This window comes from Diadema antillarum, unplaced genomic scaffold, assembly GCF_040938485.1.
Source record: "Diadema antillarum isolate AM-2024a unplaced genomic scaffold, OU_Dant_1.0 seq00000283_RagTag, whole genome shotgun sequence".
Classification (NCBI taxonomy): domain Eukaryota; kingdom Metazoa; phylum Echinodermata; class Echinoidea; order Diadematoida; family Diadematidae; genus Diadema; species Diadema antillarum.
In genome coordinates this window covers 94,124-110,234 of record NW_027271311.1, presented here as the reverse complement: position 1 = coordinate 110,234, position 16,111 = coordinate 94,124, and positions in this window count along the sequence as shown.

The following is a 16,111-nucleotide window of genomic DNA, read 5'->3' as shown; positions in this document are numbered from 1 at the left end:
GAACTAACTACACAGGCAGATAACGTGGCTGTAAGTTTTGTGATTCATCGTCGACAAGTACATCCAACTTTAAGAGTCCTCGAACGTGGACATAAAAAAAGAAAACAGCGTATACATAGGAATATAAAATGTAACAGTATCGTCAGAAGCTACTGAGAAATAATTGCCCTGGGGCATAATGTGTCGTGGAGTCTTGTGAAAAAGTAAGGTGTCCTCAAAGGAAAAAAAAAGAGAAGAGGAGATCTAAAACCAGAGATTTGCTAGAAGCTTGAAGAGTGTCATCTCGTTGCGTTCAGCACCTCCAAGCCACCGCGAGTCGCGTACACAGGCTTGGGCAAGGAGAGTTCACGGTGAAATGTAGCAGTAACTTTCGCCGGTAACTTGCGGGTTGACATTTCGTCGAGCACTCTGTCCCACCCTCTTCAGAACATGATGGTTGGAACACTCAGAGCATAAGTGCTTCCTTTTGTTGCGCATCATTACGTAATCGCTGCAAGGCAGTGGAAAGCGTCAGAAAATTTTAAGTTAAAAAAAGAAACACACCGCGGATTGGTGTGCTTACATTGAGCCGTCAAAAATTTGAAGTTAACCCACTGAATCTGGCACCAAGAAGAGAACGTTTGACAATATGAAGAAGTATAAGACAGGGATGGTCTTATTAATGAGAGAAACGATACCGATAGTCACGAAATTCAGGGGACATAAATAATTATGTACCATGACATATCACAGACATTTCCGTTGAGGTTTAATACACAAAACCTGCAAATTTCTCAGAGCCAAGTTTGGATGTAGCAAGCAAGAAATGTTAATCTAATTCAGTTTGTTTTGTTCACGAGAGCTGCTACTGATTATCTTATTGTTCTTTTTGTTTCTTTCATTTTGTTAATTTCATATCTAAGAAGGCAGACGGGTTTGTGAGAAAATTCATTCAAGACACTGTTGACGGTTATCTAGACGTCAAACCATTTGCCGTCCATAGGCATAGGAGATGAGAGCCATCAACATGCATGCCTCCACCAATCGTGGGAATGGCGCCTTTTTTCATTAAGTATTGTGGTCTCAAGTACATCAGGTAAATTACATTAACCCCTTGTGAACAAGGACCGGACGAGCCATATTTTAGGTTAATAGAAAACTGTACTGGGAAGCAACTAGTTAAAAGGATCCGTTCGTTGTGCTATAAGCATGTAAAAGCGTGCAAAACAATTAAGCAACAAATATTCATGATTGACACTTTCAGTTGAGGAATAACAAAAAAAACGGGGTGGAGAAAGAGGGGAAAATAATCCTCAATAGAAAATTGAACAAGATTGTGCAGGATGGTAAATATTTCTTATCAGTATACCATGCACGAGGAAAATAAAGATAGCTCGCCGCAAATCATCGTCAAAACACAAAATATATTTATGACCGATGCTTCATGTCACGGTCTCCTGGTTGTAATGAATTTAAATGATGCGGTTAACAGGGCGCTGGAGGATAAAGGGAGGGAGAGGGAGGGAGGAGGGGAGGGGGGAAACAGGAGAGGGAAAGGACCATTGGTACTCATGTTTATTTCTTACGTCATCTTCCTATGCTCCTTTCTGTGCTCATCTTCCTTTCCTTCCTTTCCCTTTCTTTTCTTTTTGTCTTTTCTTTCCAGTCTTCATTATTTGTTTTCTGTCAAGCATTGTTATTTCATTCCTGTTTTTCCTTCTTTCCTTCTATTTTTTTTTCCAGTGTAAGAGCAAGCATTAGTTGTTACCATCCTACTTTCATTTAGCAAGGCTCTTCTCCTTAAGGGAGAGTAAACTTGGTACTCTACTCCATTTTGCAGCAATACTGGCATCTGTGCAGATTATGCAGATATTAATGTTAGTTAGTACATTTGATTGATTGCTTATAGATGGCTTATTTAGGTTTTAACACCTTTCAAGTGATGGGAAATTCTTACCTTCGAAGGATAAGCAGATGAAGTATAGATCGGCGAAATAACTTGCCCCGCTGCTCCAACCGTGTGGGTTGGTAATGAGTATTGATGACAACTGAGTAATCGCATTTACCATCTCTCAAGCATGAAAGTGGCATGAAATCAACATGATTAGCAATAATTAGGTTAAATTATGAAATTAGATTTGAACCGGACGAAGGCTCAATTAGTGGGTGAAGAATTCTTCCTTCACTTTTACGTATACGCCTCCATATTCGACCTGATCTTGGTGTTTCCTTGTTTACTTTACGCCAGTACTGGTTTAAGGTGTGTGTGTGTGTGTGTGTGTTGTTGGGGGGGGGATGGGCAGCATAATTGATAAGTTAGTACGTTTCGGTGTTTGCAGGCCAGCATCTCCACATGGAATACTGGCTTCCGTTTATGTTTGATTCATAAGGTTGAAAACATTTTCTTTTTTCCAATCTTCATCTGGAGGATGACAATGAAATATACCTCGAAGCTGGTCCGTGCCAAATGCGAAATTTGGTTACTACATACCGACCTCGCCAAGGAGAATCCCCCAAAGAGATGTAAAAATCAACAGAAGTGAGGAACGCAAGAGATGCTGTCATTCACAGTTATATGAAAATTCATCCAATGACCTATTTAGGTTATCCTCAGTTGTTTTTCTTTGTTGGGTCATCATTTTCGTCATCATTTTTCTGTCACTGTGTTGTCGTTGTATTGTTTTTGTTTCTTAATTTCGTAGCAAAAGACCTTGACACGCCAAGATCCAATGAGCTTATTCAATTATCCAATACCACCACAATCGTCATGAATTTCACCCCGATTACTTTTATCGCTCCTGCTACAATCTGTCTTATTACCTTTCCCTTCTCATGAATAACAATGCTGTATACCAATTTCAGCTGAGAACTAAATAGTGAGGGGTGTAGACATGGAAGGAAAGGGATTAACAGAGGTATAGAAAGAATTGTTTGGAATGAAATAGACTGCAAACAATAACATGACGGCGACGGGTTTGGTAATGCTCATCTACAGCAACAAGCATTCGCCCGCGGAAGACTTCTCGCTAGGTACAACGAAATTCAGTTTCATCTCTCCCAAAAATGTGGAGTACTCAACATAAATCTGATTGTGTTTTGATGGTCGTAACGGTGATAAGAACAGTGATGCTGACGAAAACAAACGCCTCTGACTGACATTACGAACATTGATAAAGACTATTAAGCAAAAAGTGCATCTCTGTCATGCACTACACTGGAGTATGGAACGAAAAATACAAATTATCCCCAGAGCCGTTATGTTTGAAACAAAATTGCACGACGATCACGCGATGCAATCCAACCAATCACAACTCATACTTAGCGTGACCTATTTACTATAATATCATAGTACTGAATTGCTACTGAGAAAGATTTCTTGGAACAAATAGAGTCACAGAGGTTAATTCATGATGGGGGAGAATATACTCGTGTTATACACCATGTAATCCTGAGATGAGTTCGAGACAATACCATAAATAAATATTAGAATTATCAAATTGAAACATAATATCTTTGGTTCAAGCCATGTAGCATTTTTGGAAATGTAATTCAAATGCTGCGACCTAAAATCTCATGGACGTTGACTTTCCCAGTACTTTCCCTGAACTATTAGTTTGGCAGCTTCTTTTGTATGAATATTTCGCTCTTACTTGACGCTGATAAGAAAATGTGGAAATGAAATGTAGAGAAAAATGATTCTAACTAATTATGATAAACACTTCGATGGGCATAATGATACCGACAAAGCGTATTCTTCATGGGTTAAGAATTCCAATTAATGTTTTTCCTCTGTTTGCTTCGAATTGCTTTTATTTCTCTGGATCTGATTACACCAAACAAATGTCTCCTTTTTTGTTAGCCTCGACAATGTATCAACCGTTTCCTCACTGGAGTTTGGTATGCATTCACAAAAAGTATTTCATTTTCGGGGCCTCTTCTCTCTCATATTGTAAGAGTTCAAGCTAACGATTCCTATCCATGTAAATGCTATTAAAGATCCCATCCCCTAATTTCATATCTGATTTGGCAAGAATATTGCCCAAAGTGTTTTCTAGAACAGTCTATTTGGTGCATCGTTTGACCTTGCCGAACTGTAGATAAAGGTTTATCTTCTTCGTTACGTCCTTTAGATAGTAACAAAGTCGGCTCCATCGCATTGATTTCTACCCGCGGTATAATATAAAAACTCGCGCACGAGTGATACATAGGGTAGGATGAAATCAGTCTTCCTCTTTTCACAGGCAGGATGAATCAAGTAGCAATATACATCCGCCCTGGGACTTTTTTTTGTCTTCCCGTTCTTGTCCATCTTTATAAGAAGTCTAAGTAGAACTCTACATGTTTACATCTAATGAAGATAACAAAAAATAATATCAGCACACATCTCTGAACTAGTTGTTTGAGTCTTGTAAGAATAACAAAACTTTTCTTCATGGTCTAGTTTCCATTTGTGCAAAGATCAACTACGTCCAAAATACTATCCTCTTTACACCATCTATTGTCCACCATCATCATGACTGGATCTTACTTCATCTCTGCCATCTTTGAACATAGGAAGTTAACCTACAATATTGGCTGACATTGAGAAGTAATGGATAAGTGATACCAACAGCGCACATTCTTACGGTATTTTATGTTTGTCTTATCTTTTTCTCTTTTTTTTTGGAAGGGGTAGGGAGCGTAGATGCACACGATTTTCGTTGGATCTCGAAAAGCCGCATTCACGTGGCTTCTTTAAGATCAACGTTTTTTGCAGAGGTAATGACAGCAACGCATTTTATGCAATGTGTTCCATAGATGAACAAGAGATTTTTTTAAGATAACAAAGAGTCTTTCGTATCTTCTATCTCTATACAATTGTATTCTTCCATCTCTAGTGATTCTTCTTCTCCTTGTCCTTCTTTTCTCCCCTTCACTTTTTTACTAATTAAAACACGGTAATAAGGTCAACACACAGGACAGATATATTCATACTGCAAGCTGCAGAGCAAAATAAGCCAGTATAGAGAAGACAGTTTGAAAGACCGCCGAACGTAAAGCGCAGGTTACCGTTAGCAGCGATATCATAACACCGTAACTCGAAACGATCATTACAGCGCTTGAGACTCACACAGCCACAAGATGATCCAGTTCAAGTGGGGCGGCGAGTCAGAGGCATTCGGTGTGACGAATGAATGCAATTAGCTATGCAACGTTCCTAACAAACAGGACCTCGAAATGAAGTGCTCAAATTATGATCAGCTCTTATCTTACCGTGTGCCAGCATTTGACCTGAGTTTTGTTGACTTGACCGGGATTCCAATCCCATGTAAGTTGTCGATGTTCATTTTGTGACAAGAGAGAACAAGAAAAAAACAATGAGACGGATCTCTTTTTTTTTTCACAAGCGCCAGGGCAGAGTCAAGGCTGTTTGTGAAAAATGAGACGGGTCTTATTCTTACATAAGCACCAGGAGAGAGTTAAGGCGGTTTGTAAAATGCGTAACCTTCTCTGACCTAAATGTGTACATAGCTTACCGGGATTCGTACATGTATAAGTACTTGTAAACTCTTTTTGCCACTATATCAAAAAAACAAAAACAAAAAACCGTTGAGGGCACAAGTACACGCATGTATCAGCTTATACCTCCCGCACCGCTCTTCCCCACATGCACCAGGACAATGAATTCTCAATCTAATTACTTTTAAAGCCGAAATCCAGAATAGATAGTAAGTTCGACCGTCAGGAGAAAGAGGCATTTCGAACAATCCACCTCCTCACGGAACAAGTGGGCAGACCAGACAGGTCTATGATAACTAGGCCTATACCCGCTGCACTTTAGGTGCAAAGACTACGTAAATGGCCAAAAGAAAATGTTCAAACCACAACGTAGTATGTTTGCGCACAGACATCACGAAAGAATCGAATTCAAGTGTTCACTTGACACATCACAAAATGTCTTTAGCTGCCTCTCCTTTCAAGGCTTGCGCGTTCTATATCCTCCGGGCCCCTGACTTACCTGATTAGGTCTCACTCTGGTTTGTTTTGTCGTTTTATTTTGCGCGCGCCAATAAAAACCAAGGAAAACACCGACCTTTTTTTGTGTGTGCCTTAAGGGAGCAGCAAGACGCTTCGGGGAGCTTTCAAAAAAGGGTGAGAAAGAGGAAGAACGCGATAACAAACTGAGACCGAAATCTGAAACAGATTCTACCCATGGGATCTAGAAAGGTAGAAAACCTCTTTGCTTGGCCAATAGAGAAAATTGTCCAAATCCGAACGGGCGCACTTGATAATTTCAAGGTTGCGGCGTCGATTCCCTGCAGAAATTCTCTACCAGGGAACTCTCTAGCCGTCCTATATACCCCAGCACCTGCTAATTTCGAAGCGCCGTAGCGAGATACGTTATCGAAACCGAGAATCGCATTTGACAATTAAAGGCCCCTTTTTCCTACGTAGGCGGAAATATACCCTTAAAGGTGCAGTGACGCCTCCAATCCAGTGTCCCACTGGTTCGCCTGTTGTTGAGGGACCTTGCACCGTGACGCGCTAAGTGGAGTTATTGAGATTCGATCAGCAGGTCACGCCTCTTTCACGTGATGTGGGGGAAATACGAAAAGGGTCTCCTTGATCCCCATTGACACACATATCATGACGCTCTCAAACACAAACAATGTCAAGCGCACACATAAACAGATTATCTTCTGTGCAGTTTTCTTACCATACCTTTCGAAAATACATGGGTGATTTCTTAGCTTGAGCCAGTCGAGAAGATTTCCTCCTTCTTTCTTGTGTGAAGACCGCCATCTTAGTCGAGATACTTTTTCCCGTATTTGTCTATAAATAATATTGTTTATGTGTACATGATAAAAGGTATAACTCAATTCAATTCAATTCCTATTTAGTTGTTTGGATTACCTTACTATCAAATCATTATGCTTGGACAAAACTCAGGACAAAATCAAGTGAAATCGAATGATATCGAAATAATCCCATTTGTATATGAGGTTAATCCCCTAAGTGGTGTATTTAGTGGAAAGTCGCTTGTAAATGGTGTTTTTACCATATAAATGCTAACGATATTATTTAAAGTATGTAGCCTATTTTTTCTTTCAGATTCGCCTAATGATAATATTTCATTCATTTTCGTTCATTTTTCCATTCCCAAGCAATATACATTTATATCACAAATATGCATGTCAAAATAATACTTAATTTCATGTAACATCTGTCCTATAAAAACGCATCTTTTTTCAGGAATATAGCTTCTTTTACTGATGTCGAGTGTGTGTGAGTGTGTGTGTGTGTGTGTGTGTGTGTGTGTGTGTGTGTGTGTGTGTGTGTGTGTGTGTGTGTGTGTGTGTTCGTTTATGTCTGTGCATGCGTTTATACCATTTATGTAGGCCCAGAAAGTAGACAATTTACAACCCGGGAGAGAAAATACCTTAATCGGTTCCAGGTCATTGTATTTCTTATGCTCGTTATTCATTATGAGGTTTTCTGGGCAATAGTAGAAGTTGAATAACAAACGAATAACTCCAAGTCAGTATAAAGAGACACACATTATTCGAAATATACATTCACTTAGCATATCCCATGTATATCAGCCAAACACACATACATCACAATCGTGTGTATACTAGCACACCGTACGGCACCTACATACGTATTGTTAACATAAATTATACATATATTAGACATACACATACAGACATGCAGATACGTTTGTGTCGAGACACCGTCACGTCTCCATGCCTTCGAGCAGGTGAAAATTTCTGAATGAATTCACTGCTTCAATTGAATATCAATGCCAAAAAAAAAAAAGAGCAATAGAAATGAATTAAGAAGATGACTATCATCATAATGTTCCTGGAAGCTGTGGTCTATTTTCACCAGAGAGTGGTATTAAGGATGTATACCAAAACTCATATTCCACCGTAGTAGCTTCATCAGCCGTAATTGAATCTCGAGGGAAAGCGAAGATCGTGATGTATACTCAAACAATGGGTCAGCACCAGCTCATGTTATCGCACGGATCTCGCCCCCGCTGGCCCCCCGGGAGTGCCGGGTTGGAAGCACTTTGGAAACACTGAGTGGAGAGACTCGTGCCCCTGACATTTTTCGTCAATTCAAAATGTCTACTTCACATTTTGTCCTTTTGGATATAATGATGATGATGATGCATACAGGCCTCGTTGACCTATCATTTAACTGCACGGTGCAGTATATGGTAATAGAGGTAGAAGTATTTATTCAAAAATTCACCACTTACGGGCGGTGTTCATTTAACAACATCGTGGAGAGGTTTTGAGGTTTTGGAAATTCACACAGTGCGTTTAATCCACACAGCTTCGATTTAAACAAGCATAAAAATGAGATCAATAAAAGCTAATAAATGCTATTGATATGACATAAATTTAATACGATGCATAGGACAAACCATTCTACGGTATTGCAGATTGAGCTTCCTGGCAGTTTTGTGCGTTGTGTCCTCTGCTTCTATTTTGGATCACGCATCTGTCTTTATACAATTCGCAATTCGCTGCGCGCTGTAATGTACGTCTGATCTAGCCATGAAATTATATTCTATGCATTTTTGATGATCTCAATGGCTTCAGCTGGTCCGTTGCTATTTTTTTTTCTTGTCCAGCTGCAAAGATTCGTAGTTTAGCCACACTTGTGACGTATGATACGACCTGCATACGACTGACTTGCAATGAGCAGCCATAGTGGTTATTATTGGAGAAATGTGTATTCGCAAGAGATTATGACAACTTAGCCATGTGATTTTTATCGATTATATGCGATTATGTGTTTGCTCATTTTTTTATGTACGTATGTGTACGTATGCACTAGTAGTAGATGCATGTATCAATGTACATGATATTTCTGCGTTTGTTATGTCTATATTAGAGTGTGTGAGTATGCCTGTTCATAATAAAATGTGCGAATGTGTGCATGTGTACTATACAGGCATGGATGGTGTTTCTTTTGTTTGTTTGTTTGTTTGTTTGTTTGTTTGTTTGTTTGTTTGTTTGTTTGTCACACCTGACCGTGTTATTCCAGCTAATAACTTCTCAGTAATATACCGGTCTACAGAAGAATATACCTACTTTTAGATCAACGTCTATCACTGAAAATCAGTAATTTGGTCTGGGTCTTTGCCGAGAAGAATGCGCGGAGATAATATACAATAGCATACATAAAATAGCGATAGGAACATATATCATGTACTGATGATTGAAGAAGAATAAGAAGAAAACTACGAAAAGAAGAAAAGAAGTGAGGGAAAGAGAAGGAGAGAGAGAGAGAGAATGATATAAATTATGTGATGTTATCAAGATAATGTAATTTTGGAGTAGACAGTAGAGAAGACAGGATTTCAGAGAAAATCCGACAAACTTACCTATATATTGTATTTACATAATTTCACGCAGCCCTATGTTACATGAGAAAAGGAACAAAGCGGTCTAGTATCAAACCAGATATGCTCAAATTCTAATCAGATATTTTGAGCATGAAGATCCGCCTTTCTACACTAGCTCGAAAATGGCTATGGTGTACTTTTTCCCCGTAATGGCATTGTAGGACTACTGATCGAATTAAACTTAAGCGCAGGGAGTATCGATGTAACATGACAGTGGGGGTGGGGGAGGAAGGGGGAGGGGAAGAGAAAGGACAATAGGACATTCACCTGTTGTCACCTGTTCCTCCCATCCATCCACATGACACGCCCTTGTTTCTATGTTGCGTTGTTTGTTCTTGCTTTTTATACCTCGTTTATTTAACTCGAAAAATAAGAACCACGTTTCCAAAAAAGCTTTTCGAAAGGCATACGTAGGCACGTGGTTTGATGCTGCGCATCCCTAAAAAATAGAAATAAAAATTGATCGCGGGAGTTGTCACTACTTTACATCCAAGAAGTATCTAGGTGTGTGATATCAGCACACTTAAAGACGACTTTGTGTTTATCTATCTACTTTATCTTCTGTACTTGAAACGCTTTTCAAATCGAAGTTTCTAACCACGAAGGAGAACACAGTTGCGTGTTTATATGCCGCTGGAAAATGTCTCAAACACGTTTTGAATGGGAACTATTAATCAGATTATTATTAAGAATTTTTTTAATTATAAAAGCACCCCAAGTGGTGCAATCTAAGGGATTTGACGACGAAAACAACACAAAGCATGTTGATGCGCGTCTTGCATATTTTTTTTCTGCATTCTCGAGAGGCTCATCACGCATGCGCGGAGCGATGATCGCGTAATTATTGGTTAATGTGGTAAATGGCTTGTTGACAACGCACCCCCTGCGAAGCGTATATGCCTGGAACCTGCCATTTCCCATCTTTCTTTCTTTTTTTTTTTTGCATGTCTACGGCTTAGGGTGGGTCATTATACATCTTTCGTGTAATTCCTATATGTCATCACAGCCAGCTGCTACCAAGATAAATATTTGTAAGTCTTCATTGTGACAACTTTTATTCGTACAGCTAAAATCGGCCCCAACCGCTGACCTATATTATGATAGAGCATGGTATAATGTATAATGGTATAATGACTGGAGTTCATCTTTGATAGTGATCTAAGAAATATATCCCATTGCACGACCAGGCGATATAACAGCAACAATGTAATAGACACATTCCAGTCACAGCAAACGATGTTAAAGATGGCTACCTGGAGTACATGTACTGCGTACTTCGTTTCATTTTATTTTTTATTTTTGTAAACGTATGTTGCTCCTGTTCAGCTGCAAGCCCCCTTCCGACTATGACCTCTTTTGTCTTCTCCTTCTCTCCTCTCTATCTATCAATCTATCTATGTATATATATATATATATATATATATATATATATATATATATATATATATATATATCCATTACTCTCTTCTCTCTCTCACTTTTCCAGTCCCTTTTGTTTTATTTGACGCATGCGCAACAGCAACGCACGCTCTCACGCCCACTTGCTCTCCAATTCACACCACACTGCAGAAAGACACAGAGATAAAGGGAGCACATAACCTGTCTAGCGACAGAACAAATTTCAAACAACACGGTCAAACGAACGAAGAGGACGGCTGCCCTGATCGAACAAACGCTGCGGGGGAGAATGATCCGACATTCTTATACACTTCCATCAATGCTCTAGTGTCTGAATATTCTATTAATTATCCCACTATTACCCCTCCCCCTCCCCAATGTGGCCGCTCCTTTATCCCTTTCTATTGTATCTAACACACGCACACACACACACACACACACACACACACACACACACACACTCACGCGCACACACAAAGTATACCCCCTTCTCCTTTCACACTCCCTCTCCCTATACCATTCTGTTTCTTTGCTTTCTCCCCAACCTATTATCCCTGAGGACCATTTTACCGCTCCGCTGTCCCACTCCTGATCGATGGCTGTTGGTCGTGTCGCTGACACCGGCGTCACAGGAGGAGGCACGTGTGACATGAAAGCTACTGATCGACTCGTATTACTGGCTAGATCCGACTGCGCATTCTCTTTACCTCATGAATAGCTTATGAAGTTTAGGTTTTTATATTTGTCTCGTTTTTTTTTTACTAAAATCTTTATCCCTTCTCATATTTCTTTCCATACTTTTTTATTTTTGTCTTCTTCTTCTTCTCTTAGCTTTCTTTCTCTCCTTCTTTCTTCTATTTCTTTTCCTTTCCTTCTTTCTTCTTTCCTTTTTTTTATCCTCTTCTTCGTCGTGTAATAAAAGTAAGTTTGAGCCCAATCTGATCAATTGATAAATATGTACATCACCAGAAGCAGCAGAGAGCTAAACGTTGGTTTTTTTAGTAGTGAATCAGTGCTCAGTTTGATCCACACACACACACACACACACACACACACACACACATACGAAAACAATATATATATATATATATATATATATATATATATATATATATATATATATAGATAGATAGATATATACATACATACATACATACATACATACATACACGGACGCATAGAGATAGATAGATAGATAGATAGATAGATAGATAGATAGATAGATTGATTGATACGTGTGTTTGTTAATATGTGAGTATGAGGGGTTAACTTCAGATCCTGACAAGTGAAATCTTGAGTCGCTGCTCTACACGGTAGACATGCCGACCTGGAGCGTGAGAGAGCAGTAACAGGACATAATCATTTCATTCTTCAACGAAGTTGTCGTTCTAACAGAACATAGTTTACTTGTACTTGTCTGCAGAACACGCGCCCTTAGCAAAACAAAGAGCAAAATTATGCCTTAACTGCAGCCGCCAGTGAATACGCCATCATGGTCTATTAGCACCAAAACCTATCTTATAAAAAAGTGCATGTCTCTTTTTTTTTTAGTGCTTTTACATTTGTTGCTGTTACAAAGATTGCTCTTAAATTCATCCCCGACCAATTCTGAATTTTAAATGCCTTGTTCTCAATTGATTTCCCCAAATATCAAATTACTCTGAGTATTTTTTTTTCTTTACATAATGACTTGTTTCTACTGCCCCGCGAAACGATTATCTCTCAAGATTGTCGTAATTTTGAGATGATTTCTTTCCGCGTCGATATTGAAATTGGTCGTATTACACAAAGATCCCTTCCGGCATGAAAAAAATGGAGACGTACTGCGTCTAACTTTCGTTATAGTGTTTGCACATCTGTACATTCATAAAAATTCCAAATCGATTTCCCACGCTTCAAGAAAATAAGATGATGTCTTTTTCGAATAATTGTCTCGGTTGATGAAAGTGGACGGCAATAACTGTTTAAAAAATATAAATGTTATATAGATACATGCACACATACGTGAATTCTGAAAGAGAGAGAGAGAGAGAGAAAAGAGAGAAATTGAGCCCAAAATGCTGAGCCTATTTGTCACGTGTATGGTTTGAGGCCGTCAATTTTGACGCATCGGATTTCATTACGGGAGAGGGCAATGGGTTCTTCAATGAGCAAAGCAGGTTGTTGGGGGATTATCATGTCAAGCACATTGCAAGTACATGTGAACAATGTACATATGTATAACAATATATGAAGATCTTGCTTCCAAAAGGCGCTAAATCCATTGAAAATGATAGATATAGCGCCTTTTGGAAGCACACTCTTCATATATATATATATGTATATATATATATATATATATATATATACTAGTATATAATTCGTAGTCCACGTGTTGGTCAATGACTTCATGAATAGCAGGAGAACAGAACTCCATAAATTTATCATGCTGGTTTACTGTTTCCTTAGAATCACAATCACTTGACAAAGGGCAGGGTGCCCGAAATTGTGCGCTTTGTAAATAAGCTGTTGGTATTGACAGCATGATAAAATTCTGGAGTTTTGTTCCCCTACTACTGATCATGATTTAATATATATATATATATGTGTGTGTGTGTATACATACATATATGTACATAACCTATATACGGGTAATCAGGTGTGCGATCGTTCTCACTTTTTTCCTCTCTTTATTATGTGATTGAAATGAAAATGAGCAAAACAAAATGGGATTTCGTCGAAATGGATACCTATTTATGTTGCTCATTTTTATTCAATGTATCATGATAAAATGTTAGATGAAGCAAAAGTTGAGAGCAACGTCCGCATCTCACACTTAATTTCTTTCGCACTATAATAAAAAAAAAATGACACAGGTCGATACAAATTTCTTACACTCTATACAATACATACATATATAATACTCATAATTACAAGTAATATATCATATAGTAATATCAAATATACTGATGTCACAATACCCATATTCAGCAAGGTTTAAATTAGATACAGTTGTCTTTTACCAAGTGATTGGCATTTGGTAAATTGCTGCAAATCATGTCATCGACCTAAATATCAGGTCATTCGTTCCCAGCATTGTCAGCGTAAAACATCGTAACAAAACATCACATAGCGATGTGACTAAAATTAACCACCACCTACAGGTGAAAGCTGGCATACCGATCTCCAATTTCACAGAACATCCAGCGGGATGTCATGTACATACTTCAGTTCATCACGGGGCAACAAGCGACAATTCGGGGAAACTCAGCAGGTTTTTTGTGGGCTTGGTACGGGTTACTGGCCGTAATAAAAGGTATGTGGTACCTGGAGATTTTGACGAATTCATCAATCATCTCGAAAGTCCCTTTTCCCGCACCTCTACTTGCTCGATATGAAGCTGCGCTTCTCATTAATAGTAGGGGGAAAAAAAAGGACTGTGAAGCTGATGTAATGGGATGGGATTAGTGCATAATTACCTGAACCCTCCGTGGATTCTCGTTGATGGCTAAGCCAGGTTTCTGCCAAACAAAGACGCCAAAAAGTAACCGTATCACTCTCGATCAAAGAGTCTCTCCCGCCTATTCCCCGTGACGCAGAGACGAGAGTGCGAGGGGGACAGAACAACATCCACCCACCCTTGCTTCTTCATCGTCTTCAGACCATGGGCAGGTATCGTAAGTGCATAAAAATGTTGGAAACCGAATGTCAGTAAACTAAGAAAGCAACCGTCGGTCAGCAGGACATAATACAAGAACACTTCTCATGAATATTTACCTACATAGCATCTTTTCATGTGATAGCACGCACTCGAAACGTGTTGGTCTGTTTATCTAACTCGTTAAAGCAGGGCACTTTAAACATTGAAAATGTTTCGAAAATGACATACTAGTAATGGAAGTCCTTTTATCACTATCCCATCTCAGTCCCTGATCATAACAACGTAGATGACAACTGTTCAAGATTTAAAGTTCAAGAGTCCAAGTAGGTGTGTTTGCATGGGGGAAAGAAGAGTAAAGGCGATGGCTTGGGTCAGAACATCAATGAACCAGTCGAAGGGGCAGGTAGATCAATGAGGATTGAGAGTCCGTATGCCACTGACATGTCTGTGTCACTGACCAAAGATCAGCAACCTTACGTTATATCAGTGTCCAAAGGCCCTGAAGAGGATGTGTGAAAACAGTGTGTAGGAATCTTAATGCTCAGGGCTCTATGAAGCTACAGAGAGGTGGCGCCCGGACGCTAAAACGAGTTCGTTAAACTAGCTCGACCAAGTCTTGCCCAAATTTGAAAACGAACAACCAAACAAACAAACTTACGGCATTCCTAGAACACAATGGATAATAATGCCTCTTTAATTCTCATCAGACAAAATGTTCTGCGAAACAGAGTGGGGGCACTGTGGCTTAGTGGATAAGACTTATTACTTAAAAGAGGGTCCAGAGTTTTTTCTTGACCCGAGTGTAAAAATGGATACCTATAATGCCTGATAATGGTAAGGGGCCCTTATAAAGAACAGTGCTAACTCTGAAGAGGCTACCCTTGGTCTATAAATGAGACCATTATCATCATATCGAGTTACTGTACACATGTAATTACTTTTTTGGTATCTGATATGAACACTCTAATCTTCACCCCATCCCCGCCACACGTACAAACACACACACACACACACACACACACACACACACACACACACACACACACACTACACCACCAAAACCACTACCACCACCATCCCCAACACCAACATCAGCACCAACACCAACACCAACACCAACACCAACACCAACACCAACACCAAAATCAACATCAACACCATCACCGACACCTTTGTGGCTACTACTATACACGATATGGACGTGGTTATCTAATGCTGATATGAAACTATCGGGTACGGCATATTTTTTGGAGACGACGTCCAAATAACATGAAGATTATATTTATTGATGAGACAGAACACTGGTATTGAATTTGTTTTGCCAAAAGAATCCTTATAGAAAGCATTTGATTTTTCATTGCTTGATATCAATAAAAAAAAAGATGCAATCGTTACGAGATGGTTTGAAATTGTAAACCCTTGAATAATATGATTGAAATAAAGACAGACAATTATACCATCAAGGACACAGTGCAATACTTACAACACTGACCAAGAGTTCGGTGACTACGGAATTCAGAAACTTGTCAGAAAAACGAAAAAAAAAACAATAATCGTATATTATTTCTTTATGCTTTGATAGGGTTGTATGTTCTATTCACGACATTCACTCATCATTTTTTCTCTACTTTACTGTCATTTACTCCCTTTCAACGTGTTTTCATCACATTTATGTTCATATTTTTTAGCGT